The 20,491-nt window shown below is 45.5% G+C and overlaps 1 protein-coding gene and 1 long non-coding RNA gene across 4 annotated transcripts in view; both read left to right on the top strand.

Annotated features, from left to right (window-relative positions):
* The window catches only part of PRKCE (protein kinase C epsilon), a 487,671-nt gene that overhangs the window by 371,371 nt on the left and 95,809 nt on the right, over nt 1-20,491 (top strand). The window lies entirely within an intron of this gene.
* Nucleotides 431-9,820, top strand: LOC140600169 (uncharacterized). The gene is made up of 2 exons (XR_012003361.1): nt 431-512; nt 8,457-9,820. It is a non-coding gene; the product is annotated as an uncharacterized lncRNA (long non-coding RNA).

A 20,491-nucleotide genomic window follows, 5' to 3' on the forward strand; every position in this document is an offset into this window, starting at 1 on the left:
CTTGAGGGCAGCACTGTGATGATTCCTTTGAGCCTTATTTCCCTCATCTGTGAAATGGGGATAACAATCCTTCCCTGCTTCGTTCAGTCATTGTCCTCAGGCTTACACAGCAGCATTTTGAAGAGTCCTAAGGGTGTCATTAAGATACAAAAGTCATGCCATGTGTTCTTTTGATATTTGGTATTCCCCTACAAGTTTCCCACTTCTAAGGATTCTTCAGCTCCAGTGGGGACCCACATGGGAATCACTGCTTTCAGTGTCCCACCAGCACCCCTCTGTGAGCACCTCCCACCAGACAGATGGCTTTCTGAGCAATGGCCTCAACCCCAGCAGAGAGGGCAAGGGCAGGGGCAGGGGCGGGTTCGCCCGGGGCAGTGATCTGCCCAGTTGTCCTTGACCCGGTTCTTCCCTAACACTTGGCCCTTCTCCCGGGAGAGGCAGGTGATAGCTGGAAGTGATCTGCTCTGCATGGGAGATTTTTGGTGGTGGTGAAGGAAACCAGCATCTGACAGGTGAGTCTTCCCTTTGGGTCTGAAAGGCTTTGGACTTTGAATGCAAAAGAGCCTGGCCAGGGAACTCAGAGCCTTTCCCAGAGCTCATCCTGTGAGACCCAACTCAGTGTGACTCTTGCCTTCTTCCTTATCCTTCCCAGAGAGAATGCACTCTCCCCTTTCACGCTTCCACAGGGCACAGATCATAGGGTGTAATTGTTGGGCCTGTGTCCTGTGACTTTCCAGTGAGCCTGATGTCTGACTTGTAGAGGAGGAACCCAGGAGAGGTTCTAAAAAGGGGTTAGTTGGCTGCTTCTTTGCAGTCTAGAGCCCCAAAGACCTTCTTCCTTGGAGTCCCTTGATAGAGAGGACTTGGCTTTCACAGTCAGAATTGGAAGGGTGGGAAGAGGAGACCAGGCCTTCTTTTCCCTTCTGGATTGAGCTTGGTGCAGGAATGTCTGTCCAGGCCCATCCTTCCTGGGACTTCTAATCATCCCATCCCTTGCCCTGTTTAGTGTCTCCAGGGGCCTTAGGGTTTCTGCTGAGAAGCTTCCCAACCAGTTACTTGTTGTAGAATAGGCTTGGAGTGCGATGGAACCCTGGGCCCCTGGGATAGTGCCACCGGCCTTCTACCCAGTTCCCATGATGCATGCAGCCCAGCCCTCACTTGGGCCTACACATCCTCTAAGTCTCTGTTGACTTAAAGTGGTCTGAGGTAGGGTGAGATTGGACAGCATGTACCAGATTGGTGCAAAGCCCTTAACACACACATTTTGCAATTAACTGTGAGCCCAGACCAGAGTTCAGGCCTTGAGGAGCCATGCTGGGTTAAGCCTGAACTGTTCCTGAGAAGTATTATGAGGGGGAAGCATTTGCAAATTTGATACCAGTCATAGAAAATACCTTCTGGTCTCCCTGTAGCTGTGGGAAAGTTCTCTCACTTAATGTCATGTGGGTCACTAAAGGTGGAGGGACCTCACCTCAGCTTTTCTGCTATCAACTCTATGTCCCACTTATTCTAGAAGGCCTATTTTGATCTCTCGCATTGGTTCTCCTCAGCCCAATTCCTCATGCGTGCCTCAGCTTAGCTCTTGAGGACATACCATTTCAAGTTCTGCAATGAATTTCTTGTGATTTATATTTGCCCTTCGTGACTGTAAGGCCCCTCTGCTGAGACCCGGCCCTTTGGCACAGTGCCGGCTGTGAGAGCCATCGTCGTGGCTGGTGGAAGCTGCGGGGGTAATCCAGGCCCCGTGACCATTGGCAAACTTTGAGCCCTATAGTCCTGGGGGCTTGGTGTTTCCTATGTTGGCTGCCTTTTGCTCACTCAGCTGCCCTATTCGTGAAGGGGGGAGGTTTAGGTGAGCTCATGGCCTGGGACACACATCCCCAAATCTGTAAAGTCACTTCTCTTAAGTCATGTTTACCTTTCACAAGAAAAGGGCTGAAGCAGGAGAGCTTACCAAGCACTGCCACCAAGGCTCTAGCCCTGGCAATTTCTTATGAACAGTTTTGTGATTGTTGAGTTTATGTAATTTAAGTCAACAGTCTTCCTTCTAATCCCCAAGCCGTGAGAAGCTGTCTGAATGCTACTTGCTGGGCGTCCCTGCATGCCTGTACTGGGGCACACCTAGGCTCTGGGTCCTGCTCCCTAAAAGGTGTCTCATTTCTGTAATCACTCCAAGCTTAATGGCTTTCAGCCTTGCAGGTTGCAGTGGCGAGAAAGCATTATTTCTGGTCTGGTCTTTTGGTCTCTTTTCCTGCCTTCCCCGCCTCCTCTCTGCCCTCCCCCTTCCCTTGTAAACTGAATGGATTATAAAATGCTAGGTATGACCTTGGGGGTGGGAAGGAACCACCTTGGGGGAGGGGGTTAAGGGAACTGGGGGCCATTTCAGGACACTGCCACTATGGCCCGGAGAGAACTATGTCTTGGTAGATTTTTGGTTGTTTTTTTCCGTTTTCAGCCATGTCCTGGGAGTAATTTGGGGGCAAGCCGACACATTTTGGATATGTTTCTTCCATTTCTCTTTTTGTCAGAGCCTCACCCTTTTCCAGGAAAACAAAAACAAAACAAACACACACCAAAACAATGATCTTTCTCAATGCCCGCCACCGGCAAAAGCTCCGCCTATGCCATCACCTGAGAAGTTCCCAAAAGGCCCTGATTCTTAATGATCTCTTCTCTACTCACCTCCCTATATGTCCATCCTGTGTCCGATGGGAGAGGAAGGGAGATGGCAATCTGTGTGTCATGTCAGGCTGGATGCTGCTTTCTTAGGCAAGCCCACAAATAAACCCTGAGATAACTGAGAAACTAAGCTGATAACAAATTCTCTTTGCTATTGCCGTTCTCAAAACACCTCCAGCTCCTATCATTTGATGCTCAGATGTGACCTTCCCAGCCAGGGTACCACGAGAGGGGGGCAGGCAAGCTCTAACATGACTCCTTCCATCAACAATGAGGCCAGCCTGGGGGCAGCCTGGAGTGGTAGGACGTAGGGCTGGTGGTTCCTGGTGGCGAGGAGCTGTCCGGACATCTCCGTGTCCCATACACGTGTTGTCACTTTCTCTCTTGGCCTCGGTGGTAAAGGTTGGGATGCTGTGAATGGGGTGAGTTTATCTCACTTTTACAGATGAGGAGGCTGAGGTTGCGTAGCCCATGGCACAGCTGAACCCCTGAGCGCACTGTAGTACACTTGCTGTTTTCTTACTGGCTGCAGATTCAAAGGCAGCTTTGATCTCTTTTGGGGAGCCTGGAAGCTGTTTCCTGGATCTGGTACCCACTTTGAAGTCACCCCGCATATCATTCCTTAAGGACTGCTCTGTCTCTTTGGTGCTTTACCACTCACATGCATTCTTTTTTGTTGTTGTTGTTGTTGTTGTTGTTGTTGTTTTTAAGGCTTCACTGAAGTCAAGTAAGCAACAAATACTCAGAGGTGATTTCTGGTACATGGAAGGAGAGGAGAAAAGCTATTTAATCTATGGTTGCGTCACTCTGGCCATGATCCCCTCATTGCTCTAGAAGCTGAGTGTATCTAAGGGTTGAGCCTCTTTCAGAAGTCATGGAGTATGATTCTGTGTAGAGAAGATATTGACAAAGACACACACATAAAGAACCTACTAGAACAAATGAAAGAGTAGAGGAAGGGCATGGAAAATCAGTCTACAAAAATGAATTGCATTTCTATATACCAGGAATGAGCAACCCAAAAGTGAAATTAAGAAAAACAGTTCTATTTACAATAGCATCTGAAAGAATTAAATGCCCCAGAATAAATTTAATAAAAGAATCTAAAGACTTATAGACTAAAAGGTATAAAATATTGCTGAGAGAAATTAAGGAGGATCTAAATAAAAAAAAAAAAACAGGCCCTTTTTATGGATTAGAAAACTCAGTATTTTTTTTTTTTATTGGTGTTCAATTTACTAACATACAGAATAACACCCAGTGCCCGTCACCCATTCACTCCCACCCCCCGCCCTCCTCCCCTTCTACCACCCCTAGTTCGTTTCCCAGAGTTAGCAGTCTTTACGTTCTGTCTCCCTTTCTGATATTTCCCACACATTTCTTCTCCCTTCCCTTGTTTTCCCTTTCACTATTATTTATATTCCCCAAATGAATGAGAACATATAATGTTTGTCCTTCTCCGACTGACTTACTTCACTCAGCATAATACCCTCCAGTTCCATCCACGTTGAAGCAAATGGTGGGTATTTGTCATTTCTAATAGCTGAGTAATATTCCATTGTATACATAAACCACATCTTCTTTATCCATTCATCTTTCGTTGGACACCGAGGCTCCTTCCACAGTTTGGCTATCGTGGCCATTGCTGCTAGAAACATCGGGGTGCAGGTGTCCCGGCGTTTCATTGCATTTGTATCTTTGGGGTAAATCCCCAACAGTGCAATTGCTGGGTCGTAGGGCAGGTATATTTTTAACTGTTTGAGGAACCTCCACACAGTTTTCCAGAGTGGCTGCACCAGTTCACATTCCCACCAACAGTGTAGGAGGGTTCCCTTTTCTCCGCATCCTCTCCAACATTTGTTGTTTCCTGCCTTGTTAATTTGCCCCATTCTCACTGGTGTGAGGTGGTATCTCATTGTAGTTTTGATTTGTATTTCCCTGATGGCAAGTGATGCAGAGCATTTTCTCATATGCATGTTGGCCATGTCTATGTCTTTCTCTGTGAGATTTCTGTTCATGTCTTTTGCCCATTTCATGATTGGATTGTTTGTTTCTTTGGTGTTGAGTTTAATAAGTTCTTTATAGATCTTGGAAACTAGCCCTTTATCTGATATGTCATTTGCAAATATCTTCTCCCATTCTGTAGGTTGTCTTTGAGTTTTGTTGACTGTATCCTTTGCTGTGCAAAAGCTTCTTATCTTGATGAAGTCCCAATAGTTCATTTTTGCTTTTGTTTCTTTTGCCTTTGTGGATGTATCTTGCAAGAAGTTACTATGGCCGAGTTCAAAAAGGGTGTTGCCTGTGTTCTTCTCTAGGATTTTGATGGAATCTTGTCTCACATTTAGATCTTTCATCCATTTTGAGTTTATCTTTGTGTATGGTGAAAGGGAGTGGTCTAGTTTCATTCTTCTGCATGTGGATGTCCAATTTTCCCAGCACCATTTATTGAAGAGACTGTCTTTCTTCCAATGGATAGTCTTTCCTCCTTTATCGAATATTAGTTGCCCATAAAGTTCAGGGTCCACTTCTGGATTCTCTATTCTGTTCCACTGATCTATGTGTCTGTTTTTGTGCCAGTACCACACTGTCTTGATGACCACAGCTTTGTAGTACAACCTGAAATCTGGCATTGTGATGCCCCCAGATATGGTTTTCTTTTTTAAAATTCCCCTGGCTATTCGGGGTCTTTTCTGATTCCACACAAATCTTAAAATAATTTGTTCTAACTCTCTGAAGAAAGTCCATGGTATTTTGATAGGGATTGCATTAAACGTGTATATTGCCCTGGGTAACATTGACATTTTCACAATATTAATTCTGCCAATCCATGAGCATGGAATATTTTTCCATCTCTTTGTGTCTTCCTCAATTTCTTTCAGAAGTGTAGAAAACTCAGTATTATTAAAATGGCATTTCTACCCTCTTTGGTCTATGTATTTAGGGCAATTCCTGTCAAAAGCCCAGCAGGCTTCTTTGTAGACATGACAATCTGATCTTTAAATTCATATGGACATTTAAAGGACTCAGAATAGCCAAAGGGATCTTGAAAAAAGAACAAAGTTGGAAGATGCACACGTCTTCATGTCACAATGTTCTCTAAAGCTATAGTAGTCAAAACAGTGTGGTGCTAGCTGAAGGGTGGGCCTACAGACCAATGGTACACAGTTGAGAGTCCAGAAGTAAACTCTCACATTTACAGTGAATTATTGATAAGAGAGACAAGACCACTTGGTGGGGGGGGTGGGGGGGAATCACCTTTTCAGCTAATGGTGCCGGGACATTTGGAGCCTTCTCCTACACCATCCACTAAAGTCCGCTCAAGGCAAATTATAAACCTAAATGTTAGAGCTTGTCCTACCTACAGCTTCCTGCGAGAGTCACCAGGATGAGGATGTCAGAGGCGGGGGGACAACGGCCAAAGCGCTACAAGCAGGAGTGGAAGGTTATCGTTTTGTTGAGAGTGTCAGTGATTTCCCAGAAATAACTGGCTGGGAGAGAGAAATAGAGTGGAAACCTGGTGAGGAGTGCTGCACGGGGTAGGAAGCAGCAACCTCTCACTGTTTGGACTCCACTGGTCATTTGCAGACTAAGAAATTCCAACCTGGGGCACCTGGGTGGCTCAGTGGTTGAGTGTCTGCCTTTGGCTCAGGGTGTGATCCTGGGGTCCTGGAATCAAGTTCCACATCAGGCTCCCCACAGGGAGCCTGCTTCTCCCTCTACCTATGTCTCTGCCTCTCTCTGTGTCTCTCATGAATAAATAAAATCTTAAAAAAAGAAAAGAAATTCCGACCTAATAAGGAACCTTAGCATGATACAAGGGAGCTTACTTTTTAATGTAAAATAGCTCCTTCTTATTTCAGATTCTTTTTCTTCTTATTTCTTGTGTGTAGTCTTTTTTCACACACTCCTAGCCTTCTGATGAGATAAGAGCAGAATTTCCATGATCTCTGTTTTAGTTAACCCTCATTCCATGCTTACTTTGTGCCAGGTTCTGCCCATGGCACTTTACAGATTCCGAGCTTGCTGGATTCTCACACCAGCCTACAGATTCTCACACCCGTGGCCATTTTACAGATGAGGATATTGAGGCAAATGTGGTTTTGTGACTTGCAGCTGGGAAGTTGCAGAGCCGGGCTTCAAATGCGGGCAGCATGGCTACAAGATGGTGACTCCTCACCACACCTGGCACTGCTTCTTATCACATGCCTGAGGAATCTGCAGTACGAGGACAGATAGTAATTGTTCAAGCAAGTTGTGTGTCACTTTGCCTGGGGTTTTTCTGCTCATACGCTCACGCAGCCCCTGCTCATTAAGGGCACACGTCCCACATATGTACGGTAAGGTAAGGTAGAGAAGAATAACAGAACAAAAAATCTTTGATCCTCAGGGTGCCTCCTGCCTAAATTTATCATCTCTGCAATTTCACCCATGCACAGAATCCCAGGGTTCAGGGACTTCCCTTAGAAATCCTCGGGCTTGGTCTCTCCATCAGCTAGAATTCACGAGAAGCTCACTATGCAGCTTCCCATCATGCACTTTGTGCTCTGGGAAGCTCACCATCTTGTGACTGTTAGTTATTTGATAGAACATTCTCCTCCTTTCTGAGCCCCAGTTGGCGTTGGCCTTGTTGTGACTTCCATCCTCAGGCCTGGTTCTCCCTCTAGAACAATGTTCAGTGAGTCCAGTTTTTGCCTGGCAGCCCTCTAGTTAAAAGCAGGGCTCTGGAGTCCGGTTTCCTGGGTTTGAAGCCTGGCTCTGTCACAAACATGCTCTATAACCTTAGGTCTTAGTAGTTTCCTCATCTGTAAAATGGGAGCAAGGTGTCCAGAGGGCTGCATCCGGTCAGCCGCGTCATTAGGCACCAGTAGCCGCCTGCTGGCACCAGATTTGATCATTCCATTCTAGCTTCCTTTTCCTCAAAGCAGCCTGTTTGGTTCTTGGCCCTACTCTCCACTACCTCCTGTGGCTTGCAGAGATCTCTCTCTTCTAGGTGTGCTGTGTCTGCAAGTATCTATCCTAAAAGGCAGACCCCAGAGCCGGGCTCAGTAACCCCGGAGCCGTGTGCCCATGCCCATGCCCACTTGTGAGCTGAGCACACAGTAGCTTTCAGATGGGATTCATGTGTCCTTACAAGGCCTCCTAGTAGAGCTGTTCATTCCATAGGTGTTGCCTGGAGGGATGGCATGCTGCTGTCCCCAAATTCTCTCTTCTTTCCTTTCCCAAAAGGTATCCTATTGATTAAGACAGAAATGGGCAGCAATCAGTGCATTTAGGTGTTTCTAGATTTGATTGTTTCCTCTTGAATCGCTCTTCATTGAGAGCTTTTTACTGTATATTATGAGTAGCTATCTCCTTATTTAAAAATGAATATTGGAAACCAGACAAGCTTGGAGTTAGATTTTTGTCCTCATCACACTGTCCTTCCCATGGGTGGCAGGACCAAAATGACCTTTTCTTGTTCCTAAAGATAGCTCTTAAGCCTTTTGTGTTGGTGGAATTCATTCTTCTGATGCTGAGAAAACCCAAGCACATGAAGGCACTTCTCATCTGAAGGAAAGATAGGACTTGGGTGCTGTTTGGATTACTCTTGCTGCAAAAGAAGTCACCTCAGCATGGAGGCCCAGCTGGTTGATTCTGGCTCAGTTGGAGGGGTGGTCATCACAGGGGTTTGGGGCACTGAAGCAGCTCAGGGCCTGCTGGCATCTCTCCCTCCTCATGGAGTCTCCAAGCCTCTCTCTGTGGTCTCGCTGCATGGGTTGACTTGGGCTTCCTTACAGCATGATGGCCCCAGGGTGAATGTGGTGGCTGAAGACTTCAAGAGAGAACATTCCAGTGAACAGTGTAGAAGCTACGTTGCCATCTGAATCACGGGAGTCACATTGCATCACTCCTGCCACAGAAGCCCCCCCCCTCCGGCCCGATTTCAAGGGACACGTGGAATGAGAAATTGCCAGCAGTCTAGAAGACACACAACCTTCTTCCCATCTGGTTTCTCCTGATGGAGGACTCTAGAACACAGTTTATAATGTTACTGGGGCAAAGTGTAGGACAGAAAGTGAGACTTAGGATCAGAAAAGAAAGATTCTCCTTGCAAATCCTCTTTTAAACTGCTGACTGACTCAACTCTGTGACCTTGTGTTTTTGTTTTGTTTTGTTCGGGTTTGTGTTTTTCACTCAAGCACTCAGACATTCAATTTATACCTCCACGAAAATGGAGACTTGGATATTGCCTCCCTGGCCGTGTTGTTGAGAGGATCAGAAGAGCAACCACTTATGAGAAGACCAGAATATAATAAGATGTCCGTTAGGATTATTCACAACGACTTTTCTTACACTCACCAAAACACAGAAGAATAAAAGGCCCCTTGCCAGCTGGTTGACAGATGAAACACGGAAGTTTGATTCAGACCCCAAGAGCTACCTCTTACTTGGTTCCCGCTCCTGGGCCCCCTCTTTGCCCTCACTTTTTGGATGGATGTGTTCCCAGCACTTTGCAGTTGGAGCTGGAAGGAGCCATAGAGACCCGTGTGGTGTAGTTCCATTCCCAGCTCACACAGATGTTAGGCAAGGCTGGAGGGAGGACCAGGGTTTGCAGCCTCTGCAGGTATCAGGTGACTTCAGATTTCCATCCTGACAGGACACAAATCTCCTGGCCTAAGTGGCCTGTGGCAGTCAGGACAAGAGAAGGTCTGCTGGCCATCTCATCCACCCAGCCTCTAGAAAGCCGGAATAGGACTGGCCAGGATCCAGATGCCCATTGTGTGGGGATGGAATGAAATGTTTCCAAAGGAACTGGCTCATTGTTTAGGATGCTAAATATTTATTTGACCAAACCAAACTTTAGCTGAAGAAGCCAAAGGGTCTGAATTTGAAAGCCCACAAATCTGGCTTGGAGGGAACAGATAGTGGGGAAGGGAGAAAGAGAGCCATTTTCAATCTGAAATAGTGATCAGGATGTTAATTCAGGACATGATCCGCATGGTGAGAGGATGGTTTGGCTGTCACCAAAGCAGGACAGACCCAGGGGCTCCTAGTTTTCTAGATGTTCCAAAAGGCTTGCCAAATGCCATGGGGTTGGTCACATTGACTGATTCTTTATTCTGTTACTTAAAAATGACACCTTTAAATAAAGTAAAATACTATGAATACCTCTTTGCCTGCACTTTACTTGTGTCTTTTAGCCCCTAAAGTTCTCTTCTGCAGCTCCTCAAGGACTGTGGCCACAGCCCATAGATCACTGCATCAGCCAGGGGTGCTCCTTGTCACCCGACCATGAAATAACCAGCATAGTTCTAAGTGATCAGTTAGTCCTTGCAGAGTGACTGATCCAGAATCTGACTCAGAAAAATCCATCTTGGAGACCGTTGGGATTCATCTCGCTTTTGCAGGGGGACTAGTGATTTTGCTAATAATGTTTCCGAGCAGATGTGAGAGGCACTCCCTCCTTTGGGTTTTCCCCTACTATCCCTGTGCGTGTTAACATTCTCTAAACCCAGTGTCTGGCTTGAGCCATCTGCTCACTACTTGTAACGTGCTCACTTAAGACAGTATCTGAATTAGTTTTCAAATAAATGAAAATTCCAGACGTGCGAGAACATTTTAGAGAGGAGCCAACAGGAGTGTTTCTTACTGCTAATTTGACTTTTCCTTATTGCTTTATGCTCAAGGTCACATGTGTGCTCCCTTACCACATACATGGTGAAAATGAAAACCACACAAAAACTTAAAAGGCCTAAAGAAAATAACAGGCATTGAAGTAACTGTGAATGTGAATTATTCTGCATTTTATTAGAGAGCAGCAGAGCATTGTGCTGGCTTTGGGTCGCACACTATTAAGTGTTGAGAGTGGTTTTGCTATATCTCTTCTCTAAAGAACATACTGTTTCAACTTAGAAATGTATGTTCAAGTAGGGGTGGTGGAAGGGGAGGTGGGTGGGGGGTGGGGGTGACTGGGTGACAGGCACTGAGGGGGGCACTTGATGGGATGAGCACTGGGTGTTATTCTATGTTGGCAAATTGAACACCAATAAAAAAATTCATAAAAAAAAGAAAAAAAAAGAAATGTATGTTCAGCCCCCCCAAACTGAGGTTAACAACATGAATGACTGCAGAAGCAAGTTCATGTATGATCACATATGATCACAGGGAGAGGAGACCCTGTCCGAGGTATCAGGAGACCTGTTGTGAATGAGACTTGGGGTAGGCAAAGGCAGGAGCATTAAGTCCCAGAGCTCTATCACCCCTTGGGCCGCCCACATGCACACGGGCCCCTAGCCGGCCTCCAGAGGGGAAGGCCTGCAGTGTCCACTCTCAGTAGCTACACGAGGCAGGTGCTCCCTTCAGGACGGCCTCTGGGAGCGGGGCTCCAGAGTGTTCTGTATGCTTGTAGGCTTTTCAGCCCTGCTCACGCTGAAGGCATCTGCATCTGTGTGTCCATCGCAGTGACCCAAAGAACTCTGTCGAGCCCTGTCAATGATAGAGTCAGGGTTTTTTTTTTTTTTTTCTTTAATTGTGTCCTATTCATTCTAATCGTCTAAACTTTATTTAGCATTGTGCTCTCTGGTTCGGAAAAGCAGTTCTCTTTGGTTCATTGTTAACTGCTGAGACCAATGTCCTACAGCAGGTGCTTTCAGGCTGTGTGTAGTAATGGAATGCTTCCTTAAGATGAAACCTGCAGAGCACCTCACTCTATAAAATTATACAAGGGGACCCCACCCCCCTTTAATTCAAGTGAGCAGGGGAACCTGGCTGTCTGGTGGCTGGCCCCTAAGGCTCCTCCTTGGCATCTGTGCTTCTTGGAGTAGAATTTTAAATCCCCTCTTTTAGGTCGTTTGGGGGGGGGGGGAGGAGGGGATCAAGGCTGGCTATCAGAGTCTTCCAGAGATTAGCATTGTGCTTGCTTTCCTGAGCACCTTTTCAGCACATTGCTCTCGCTCATGTATCAGGTGCTGGTGACGTGAAAATGATTAAGATAGACGAGGCCCCTACCCTCTTGCTAAGGAGAGGGTTTCAGGCCTTCGGGATTGAAATCTTTCTCAGTGCAGAGGCTAGTTTATGTGTTCTGGTGACAGGTCATCCCTGTGGGCGCTCCCTGGGCGGATGTGTCTTACCCAATCTAGTCAGCCTCTTCATGCAAAGTGTTCCCCCTTAGGAAGCCATGAGAAGCCCAGCATGCCAGGAAAGCCCCACTGTGATTCTAAAACTATCCGTGGGAATCAGGGACTGGACACAGACTATGGGGACTGAGAGGTAAATAGGAGAACTGGACGGAATGATGGCTGAAGTTCTGCACAATATACTAACTTTCTGTTTTATTTGGGCCCACCCCTCCCCTTCCCACTTCACCACCCATGATCTTTCAGCTAGGAGGCGAGGGATGAAACCTCAGCTTACCCCATGTAGGTTTCCCTGCATTTTAAAACAGTGGCACTCAAATATTCGGGCGTGTCTCTCATTTTGCTAAGCGTGTTCTTGGAAACCACAGCACAAAGTGGAGAGGGGAGAAGCGGATCTTTGCTGTGGTCTTCAATCCAGTCGCTGAGCATCATGCAGTTAACCACTTCTGCCGCTAGAGGGCGATGCTAGCTGGGAGGAGGGCTGACCGGGTGGCTCTGGGACCAGGGACCTGGGACCCTAAGGAAATAGCAACTGCTTATTAGTTTGATTGATCCAGGGCCAGAAGGAGCAGGCTGGAGAGCCACAAGGCTTTTAGGCTTCGCCAGGTGAGCGAGCTGGTGATATTTCTAGGAGAAGAAGTTTTGGAATTACCCCTGTTTCTAGCAATGCAGTACTTTTTTTTTTTTTTTTTTTTAATGAGCAAGATCCTGAAGTTGAACAGGAAAAAAAAAAAGGACAAAAAGTCAGGGGCAGAGCTGTGCTTTTTCTTTTAAAAATAGATACATAGAAGCATGTGTTTGTTTGTTCCTACTTGGTGTTTTTGTTTTACTTCTAAAATGAGAACAGCTGAAATAATTTCTGAATTGTTCTGGACTTCTGAGCACAGACTCCCAGACAGTCTCTGTGGTCTGGGCCCTCAAAAACCCACCTGACGAGGACTAAAGCCCATCCTTGGAAAAAGCTATTTGAGGCTGTGTGAAGCAGCCCAAGTTTGTTTTCCCCTGCATTTGAAAATGAAAGCCTAGCATGCTCCCAGGACACAGAACTCTGTTAACTGTGACCATCTCGGGGCAGAAGGGATTTGCAGCTTTTTTCCCAAGTCTCATCTCCGTGCTCTCTGCTGTGGTAGTCCCCACTGGCGACTCTTCTTCTGCCTGGATCAGAGTAACATTTTCCTATCAAACTCACTGAGGATGCACATTATGAAATAACCTGGAGAGAGGGTGGAGGATTCATTTCTGATGACCTGAGAGCACCTTCCTTCCCCAGGCATTGCTGGCCATAAGGAGGAGTTTTTCATTGTCAAGTCCTTCATTTGCTAATTTCTGCTACACAAAAGAGGGGCTGATCGCCCTACAGTAGTCTGACTCCTCTGACACCCCCAGATCATCTAAATATGTCTATAAGTGGAGTTCTCATGATTGTCTATTAATGATATGTTTCTTAATACTGACTACTGGGCAGTCCTGAATCATTGGGACTTGGGTGCACTGATGGCTCCTTCAGAAATGGCAGTGGGGGATGATGGGAAGGCCATCTTGGCCACAAAGGCTTCAGTGGTAGCCCGAGGGATTAGATTATCAGCAGCAACCTGCACAAGAAGCAAAGTCATACCGAACACTAATCTCTCTCCTAGATTAGATAGAAAGCAGCATTGGGGAGATAGCAGGAAACATTTTCTAAAATTGGTTGTACTCTGAGTTGGGGAACCTGTAGACCATGGGGATGGGGAAGTGCGTCACTGGCCCGTAATGGGGAGCATGACCAGCTACCACGGGAGGCCCAGTTACAGTGACCCAGTATGTTCTAGCTCTCTCAGGCTCGCTCTCTTTGGGCTCCTTAGTATTACAGAGCTTTGCTACTTTATGCTCATGTGTCTCCCTTTGCTTGCGGAAGTCCCTGACTCCGGGAATTTATGTTTTTTTGCATGGGACTGAGGGGGCAGAAAAGGGGGGGTTGATGCTGTTGTTGACAGTGAGCTTAAGTCTTCTACAGATGTTGCTCTTCATTTTTAACCAGAGCATGAAGGAGAAAGTGTTGACTTTTTAACTGGCAAGACCATACTCTGAAGTTATTTGACCCTTGCACATTCTTAACCCTTCAGAATAGTTTACTTAAGTTCTCCCCCACTTCAGAGCCAGCATATAGGATAATTCTCCGGGCTTATTTTATTCCAACAGGTAGAGGAGTGGGGGGTGTTGATGTAATTCCTGGCTTATTTAAACCTAAAGGCCTACTCTTAACGGAAGAGAAAAGGGAAAAGCAACTGTCCAAGACCCGCACCTTGGAAGAATGCTATTCATCTAGTATCCAGAGGGCAGGAAATGTGTCTGTGGATGAACCAAGCAACTCCTCCCTGAATCTCAGTGAAAAACAGTGTTTGGGGTTTGTCATAGTTTCTAACATATTCTGGAAATAGTTTCTTTCCCGAACAAGTGGATGCCGGCATCGCTCCTCGCAAGGAATTTCTCTGGTTCCAGTAGACCTTCCATCTTTACTATCTGTCCAGTTAAGCTCTGCCGTCAGAAAAAGGACTTTGGGCGGAATGATGTATTTGTTGTTCTCATCTGAATAACCAAAAATTATCTGTGTGTAAGGATCCCAGTTCAGACAAGATCTATCATCACTAGATTTAGAAAAATTACTTTTTAGATTTTAGCAGACTCCCTTTTACCCTCCTACTCTAGAATTGAGATACTTCTGACAGGTTTTCGCTTTATCCTAATGATAAGATCTGATGTCACTAAGAGGTCAGAAACATATGCAAAAAAAAAAAATTTTTAAATATTTTCTGATTGGAAAATTACCCTGAGATACCTTTATTATATTTCCACGCCATAAATGATCACACGTGCTTTGAGTCATGTTGCTGATCCCAGGAAGGTGTTTGCACAAGTTGAGAAAGTAGAAAGGGCCAGTTGATGCATGCTTTAGCTGATGGCATTGTCTCCTCGGATGCCAAGGCCCCCTTGCCTTATGCATGTGGGGCGGCCGGAATGCCGCTCCTGAATTTGTCATAGCTCTCTCTTCTGAGACTGTACTGCTCCCCCTCGGCCCCCACCCTTCTACAAAGACCCAGCAGCAGCCCTCCAGAAATTACTATCTCACAGACACTCCGGAGGGCTGCATGTGGATAGCTCAGCCATCATTTTAACCTTGGCGTTCCCCTTGAGAGACTAGAGGAGTGGCAGGCCGGGACCTAGAGGAAGGACATGGAAGTGGTAAGGGGCTTCAGGGGTCTGTGGGGAGATGAGCTAGCCCTGCACAATATCAAGTGAGAGGGAAGCATCTATAAACCGCCTCTCTCGTGTTGTACTGTTCCGCCTCTGTTTCTGCCTACACGCCCACGAGTGCTGGCTTGGCTAGTCACCCCGAAGGGAATGCTGCTGGAATAAGAATCACCTACCTTTATTTCGATCTTGCTTTCCTCCCCCTTCCTTTCTTTTCCCCAAAATTTATGAATGGAAGTTGATAAGCAGAGTTTGAATTGCCTAAGGCCGTCGGTTGCCTCTTGATTTTTCCAGTCTCTGCGGAAAGGGGGGCAAGAGACTATTCTACTCTAATCCTAGACCTGTATCCGTTTAACAGCTTTATATTACTCAGGACATTGTGTTCGAATAAATTGTGAAAATAAGTGATTCCTAGTGCTCGGGGCATAGTCCGTGAACTGATCTGCCTGTGTCTCTCATAAATTTTCCATTTGGATGAGCAGAGCAGAGCAGAGGTTTTTTAGGCTACAGGCAACTGGTTGACCCTGACTGACCCTGGGTACGTGGGAACTTTGTCAAGGGCTTCACAGCACGGAGGAGAAGAGCTAGTTCCGTGGGCGAGGTCTGTCTTGAGTTGGTGGGAGCTCCTGCTCATTATTTTTCTGTCAGTGCTTCTGTTTTAACCACATTGGCAGAGTTTTATCTTATCCAAACAGAGATACCACAGCAAAAGAAAACTAATTTGGGCAATTAGAATTGGTGGTAAATCTGAATTATGTGGAATATGTTCAGAAAGATGACATTATATTACTTCCGTGCATGGAAAGGAATCAGAATGGCTAACACCTTGCTGCCAGGTAGGGGGTCCTCAGAACCTTCTGTGCTAAAAAGATAAAGGATAATTTTAATTACCACCCTTGCTGAATAGATGGGTGCTGTTGGTGTGCTTAAAATTTTGTGTTTTTAAGTTACAAATTTTTCGTGCATTTGAATTGGCCATTAATTGACCAAGCAAGGTATTTCTTTTTAAAGATACATTTTCTGTTTATTCCTGTTCAAGATGCTGCAATATCATATTGGAACAGATATCAAATGTTTGAAGCTGAACTATTTAGCGAGGCCTTGTCCATAGAAATAGTTTGGTTCCAACAGTTCAGTGTCATGGAAAAGAAGGGTCTTCAAGCAGTGGTCTAAAGCCCTGAGGAATAGCCTGAGGTGGTCTCTGAGAGGCACCTTGGCCCATGCCTGGGAGGCCGAGGTGACAGGGGCAACTTAAGGCAGTGAGCTGTATGCCCTCTTGCAGTCTTGCTTTCCCCTGCTGTGTGTTCAGTTGCATAGGCAGGTAGAGGCCCAGCCCACACAGTACAAAATGAAACACCAAGTGTAATGTCGAGGGTAGATGGATCTTGGAGTTCTCGGAGAACAGAGATGGAGAATTAGCAGTGTATGGGTTGGAAGCACACTGCCTCGAGTTTAGTAAATGCTCAGAAAGTATCTACCAAAGGTGATTGGCATGAAATTAAGGTACCAGCTTCGAGTTAGCTGGGCAGAGCTCAAAGGCCTAAAGATGCAGGACTGCCCATCCTTGTGAAGCCAGAAGGTCTCGGGATAGTTACTTAGTTTTCCTCTGATGGAGCAAACCCAGAATCTGACGCAGAGTAGAGGAACAGTAAAAGTCATATGAATCTGGAAATATACCTCTCTTCCAGGCATTTATTTAGAGTTTCCTGGCATTGGATTGTTTGTAGGTCAGTATTGCAAGAGAGTGCACATTTTTACATAATCCTGTGGTTGGAAGCAGCATTTCCTTACCAGTTCACTGATTACTTCACTAAGTAAGGAATTAGTCAGAAGGCTATTGAAAAGTCTTTTGTTTTCATTGTTCATCAGAGACTCTGGTGGTTTGCCTGCATTTTACATCATTGGTGGGTAGATCTCCCCTGTGGAATTCTTAAAAGAAGGGTCATGAAAGTGTGTGAACTTTAGCTGGTCTGTATCCAGGATGAAGAGAAGTAATCTGTTTGGGTGATCAGCCATCTAATTTATGAGCGTGCCCACTCTGCGAGGTCCAGTAAAGGATTCAGAGAGAGACCTGGGGAGCCACTCTAGGAACCAAGACCATAAAGCAACGTTGAGTTGGGTTGTCCAGAGTAATGGCACTCACCAACCTAGTTATTCAGAGAATCTTAGCTGAGCAGAACCAAAATTATATTAAATACATTGACCGATAAGTCTAATTAATCAGTTGTGATTTATTGATTGTTCTATGGTAGAGGGTAGAAGTCCCACTTTCATGGAATCAAAAAGTCCAGTTAAGGAAGTAGGGTAGAAAGAAACCACTGAGTTAAATAACCCTCTCCACACTAACAATATATGCCAGTGGTATCTGGTCATAACATACAGGATGTAATCGCGTCATCGTTAATCATCACTTGGGAGGTTTAAGTCCTGCCATGAGTTCACCAGAGAACAACTTCACTAAAATGCTGTCTTCATTGGAAAAGGCATCGCCAAAGAGGAGGAGAATAGGAAGTAGCTGACATGCGTAGAGGAGACACTGGAAGCAGAGTTGTCCGGATGGTTCAGAAATGATGGAGAGCAAGGACTGGTTGCAGGATGAAGAGAGGGCAACTCAAGTAGGAGGCAGAGAGATAGATTGAAATTTAGATTCCCACCAGACGGGAAGGTTCTACCGCCGTGAACTACTCAGAGTGCAATCCCTAGAACAGCAGTACTGTAGCCCATGGGAGCTTGCTAGAAATGTGGAAGCTCGGCTCCCAACCTGGACATAAAAACTCAGAATTTGGGGGTATGCAGTCCAGAAATCTGGTGTGTGTGGGGGGTTCTTTTCGATTTTTTTGTTTTTTGTTTTTTAAGTGTCCATTTGATTCCCCTATAGGCTACAGTTTGAAAACCACTACTACAGATAGTTCGGACTTGGTTCCAAATGACGGTGGAGACCCTTGGAAGGCTCTGGAGTGAAGTGGCGTGTTCTTTAGTGAGCTAGCAAACCAGGGCCTTGGGGAAGTGGTCTTCAGCATGTACGTTTCTTCAAGCGTTCTCACTTAATAATTCTCACTCACCTGCTGGTCACCACCTGCGCGATGAAACCGCCCCAAATTGCCAGTCATGGAACTGTGGGAGCCGAAGTCATAAACTGCTCTTTGAAGTGGTTTCTGAAGGCTGAGGGTAGGTCTTGTCTGGGTAGTGATGTGGTAGGCATCGATGGTATATTTCCATAAGTAGGGGTTTTATTTTAATGTGTGTGCTTTGCAAAAAGTTACTTAAATCAGCAACAATAACGAACACCTATATGGTGCTTTATAGTTTAAAATATAGTACAATGGACTGATTGGAAATTTGTCCATCACTGAGCCACATGCAGCCACCGAATGAAGTGTGAATGAAAAATTAGAACTAATATTTTCCTTAACAGTTTTTTGTTTTGTTTTGTTTCGCTTTTTACTGGACCGTGTACCTATAGTAAAGATAATCTATTTGGGGGCCCCTAGGTGGCTCAGCAGTTGAGCGTCTGCCTTTGGCTCAGGTCATGATCCTGGGGTCCCGGGATCAAGTCCCACATCAGGCTCCCCACGGGGAGCCTGCCTCTCCTTCTGCCTGTGTCTTTGCCTCTCTCCCTGCCTCACTGTCTCATGAATATATAAATAAAATCTTTTTTTTAAAAAAAGAATCTATTTTAATATTCTGCAAAGTAGCTACTATCGAATCTCAATTTTATAGTTGGGAAAGCCAACACGTGTGTTTGTCTAAATTCACACTGCAAGTAAGCAGCTGAGCTAGGATTTGAACGCAGGCAGTTTGAGTCCAGAGGCTTGAGCCACTACACCATGCAGGTGAGGGTGTGGGCAGAGAGCTACCAGAAGGTTAAAAACAGCCACTGACAAAGTACCACAAATAGGCTTTGACTACAGTTAAGTCATGCCCCATTTCATTTGAGGTTCTTAAGCTCCCAAGTCTTTTTTTTTTTCTTCTCATTTGTGGCATTAATGAATCTATTTAGATAATGGATTTCTACATTTAAAGAAACCAGCATCCTATCCAAATTAAAATTGTTGGCCCGCAGCCTGTATCAGAGTTGCAACTCATCCTGAAACTCTCCCTTGCTTGGTCTGTACTGTCACCTTTCCAGGTCATTAAGAACAAAAGGTTTGTGAACAGATTAAATACAGGCTGTTTGTGTTCTGCTTTTTGAGCACCTATGCCTGTTTCGATGCAGACTGCATGGTGTTGATTGGAGTCTGTGCCCGTAGATTTTTAGAAATAACACATGCCGGAATTTAGCACCTTCTTACAACAGCACAACCGTGTTTGAACAATTCCTTTGAGAGGACCCTGTGCTATTACACCAAATATTTATAAGTTTATCTCACCACACTGCCTGGCATTCTGAGTAAACCTGGACAGAAGTATGGAGATCAAAGAATTTAATAACCAAAAAAAAACCTCCTTTCACGCTCTATCTGCCATCAAATGAAAGTATTAGTGAAGTGGTATGGAAATCCTCTTTAGCATGCCTGCAGCCACCAGCCATGCCACTTAAGATTTAAAACAATGCGATTGACTGTTCAGAATTCACGGGATTGGGTTGTATGCGTACGTTAGTGTATTATTTCCAAGTTGCCAGTTTCCCCCAGATTAGCACATTTTCATTTCGGTTTTATTAAAGGAGTCAGAACATGAAAGGGGATTTAGCACAGTGGAGATGTCAACCATGCTTCCTTGCCGTCACGGAGTGGCTTGTTTGGTTCAAGGCAGCCATGCATGCGAATCCAGCAACGTGACTATAGGACTAAAAGTCAAGCCAAGTGGGATTGATAGAAAGGAAAAGACAGAAATACAATGATGTAGTGAAACCACAGCTCTCTCGCCCCGGGTGGGAACTTCCAGTCCTTGATTTGATTTCATATGGCCCTACAGTCACAAGAAACACGACACAGCATAGTATCAGCTACACAGTAAGTGCTTTCTTATGGCATTACTGAAATGGCTTGGATGAGCTCAGCATGGTGTTAAGTGTTGTAGGGACGCAGCCAGATACAGGAGACCCAGCCCCTGATCACCCTAGGAGGTACCGACTGTCATGGAAAGTGATGGTTTTCCATGAGAGTGCACTCTGTCCCATCAGAGTGATGGGATGGAAGAAGGCTGGAAACCATTGGTCCAGGAATTTACATTCTAGGATCCTTTTACCCAGGATCAGCTCAGACTGCTACCCCAAGCCAGGAGGTGTGGGGGCTGGCTTTTTTTTTTTTTTTTCACATTTGGTGTGATCAACCTGAATGTTTCCATCTAAGCAGGTTATGTATTTTTCCCACAATGGAAGGGAAATATTGTTTTGTACCTTCTCCATTCAAAGTCAGCTACCTGGTATTTGCTTATCTTTAAAACTGTCAGGAGAACTTAGCATAATCTTTGGAAAGAAAAGAAAAGTAAGAAAAGAGGGACAATAATGATGTTGATAGCTG

This window comes from Canis lupus, chromosome 11 (genome assembly GCF_048164855.1).
Source record: "Canis lupus baileyi chromosome 11, mCanLup2.hap1, whole genome shotgun sequence".
Taxonomy (NCBI): Eukaryota; Metazoa; Chordata; class Mammalia; order Carnivora; family Canidae; genus Canis; species Canis lupus.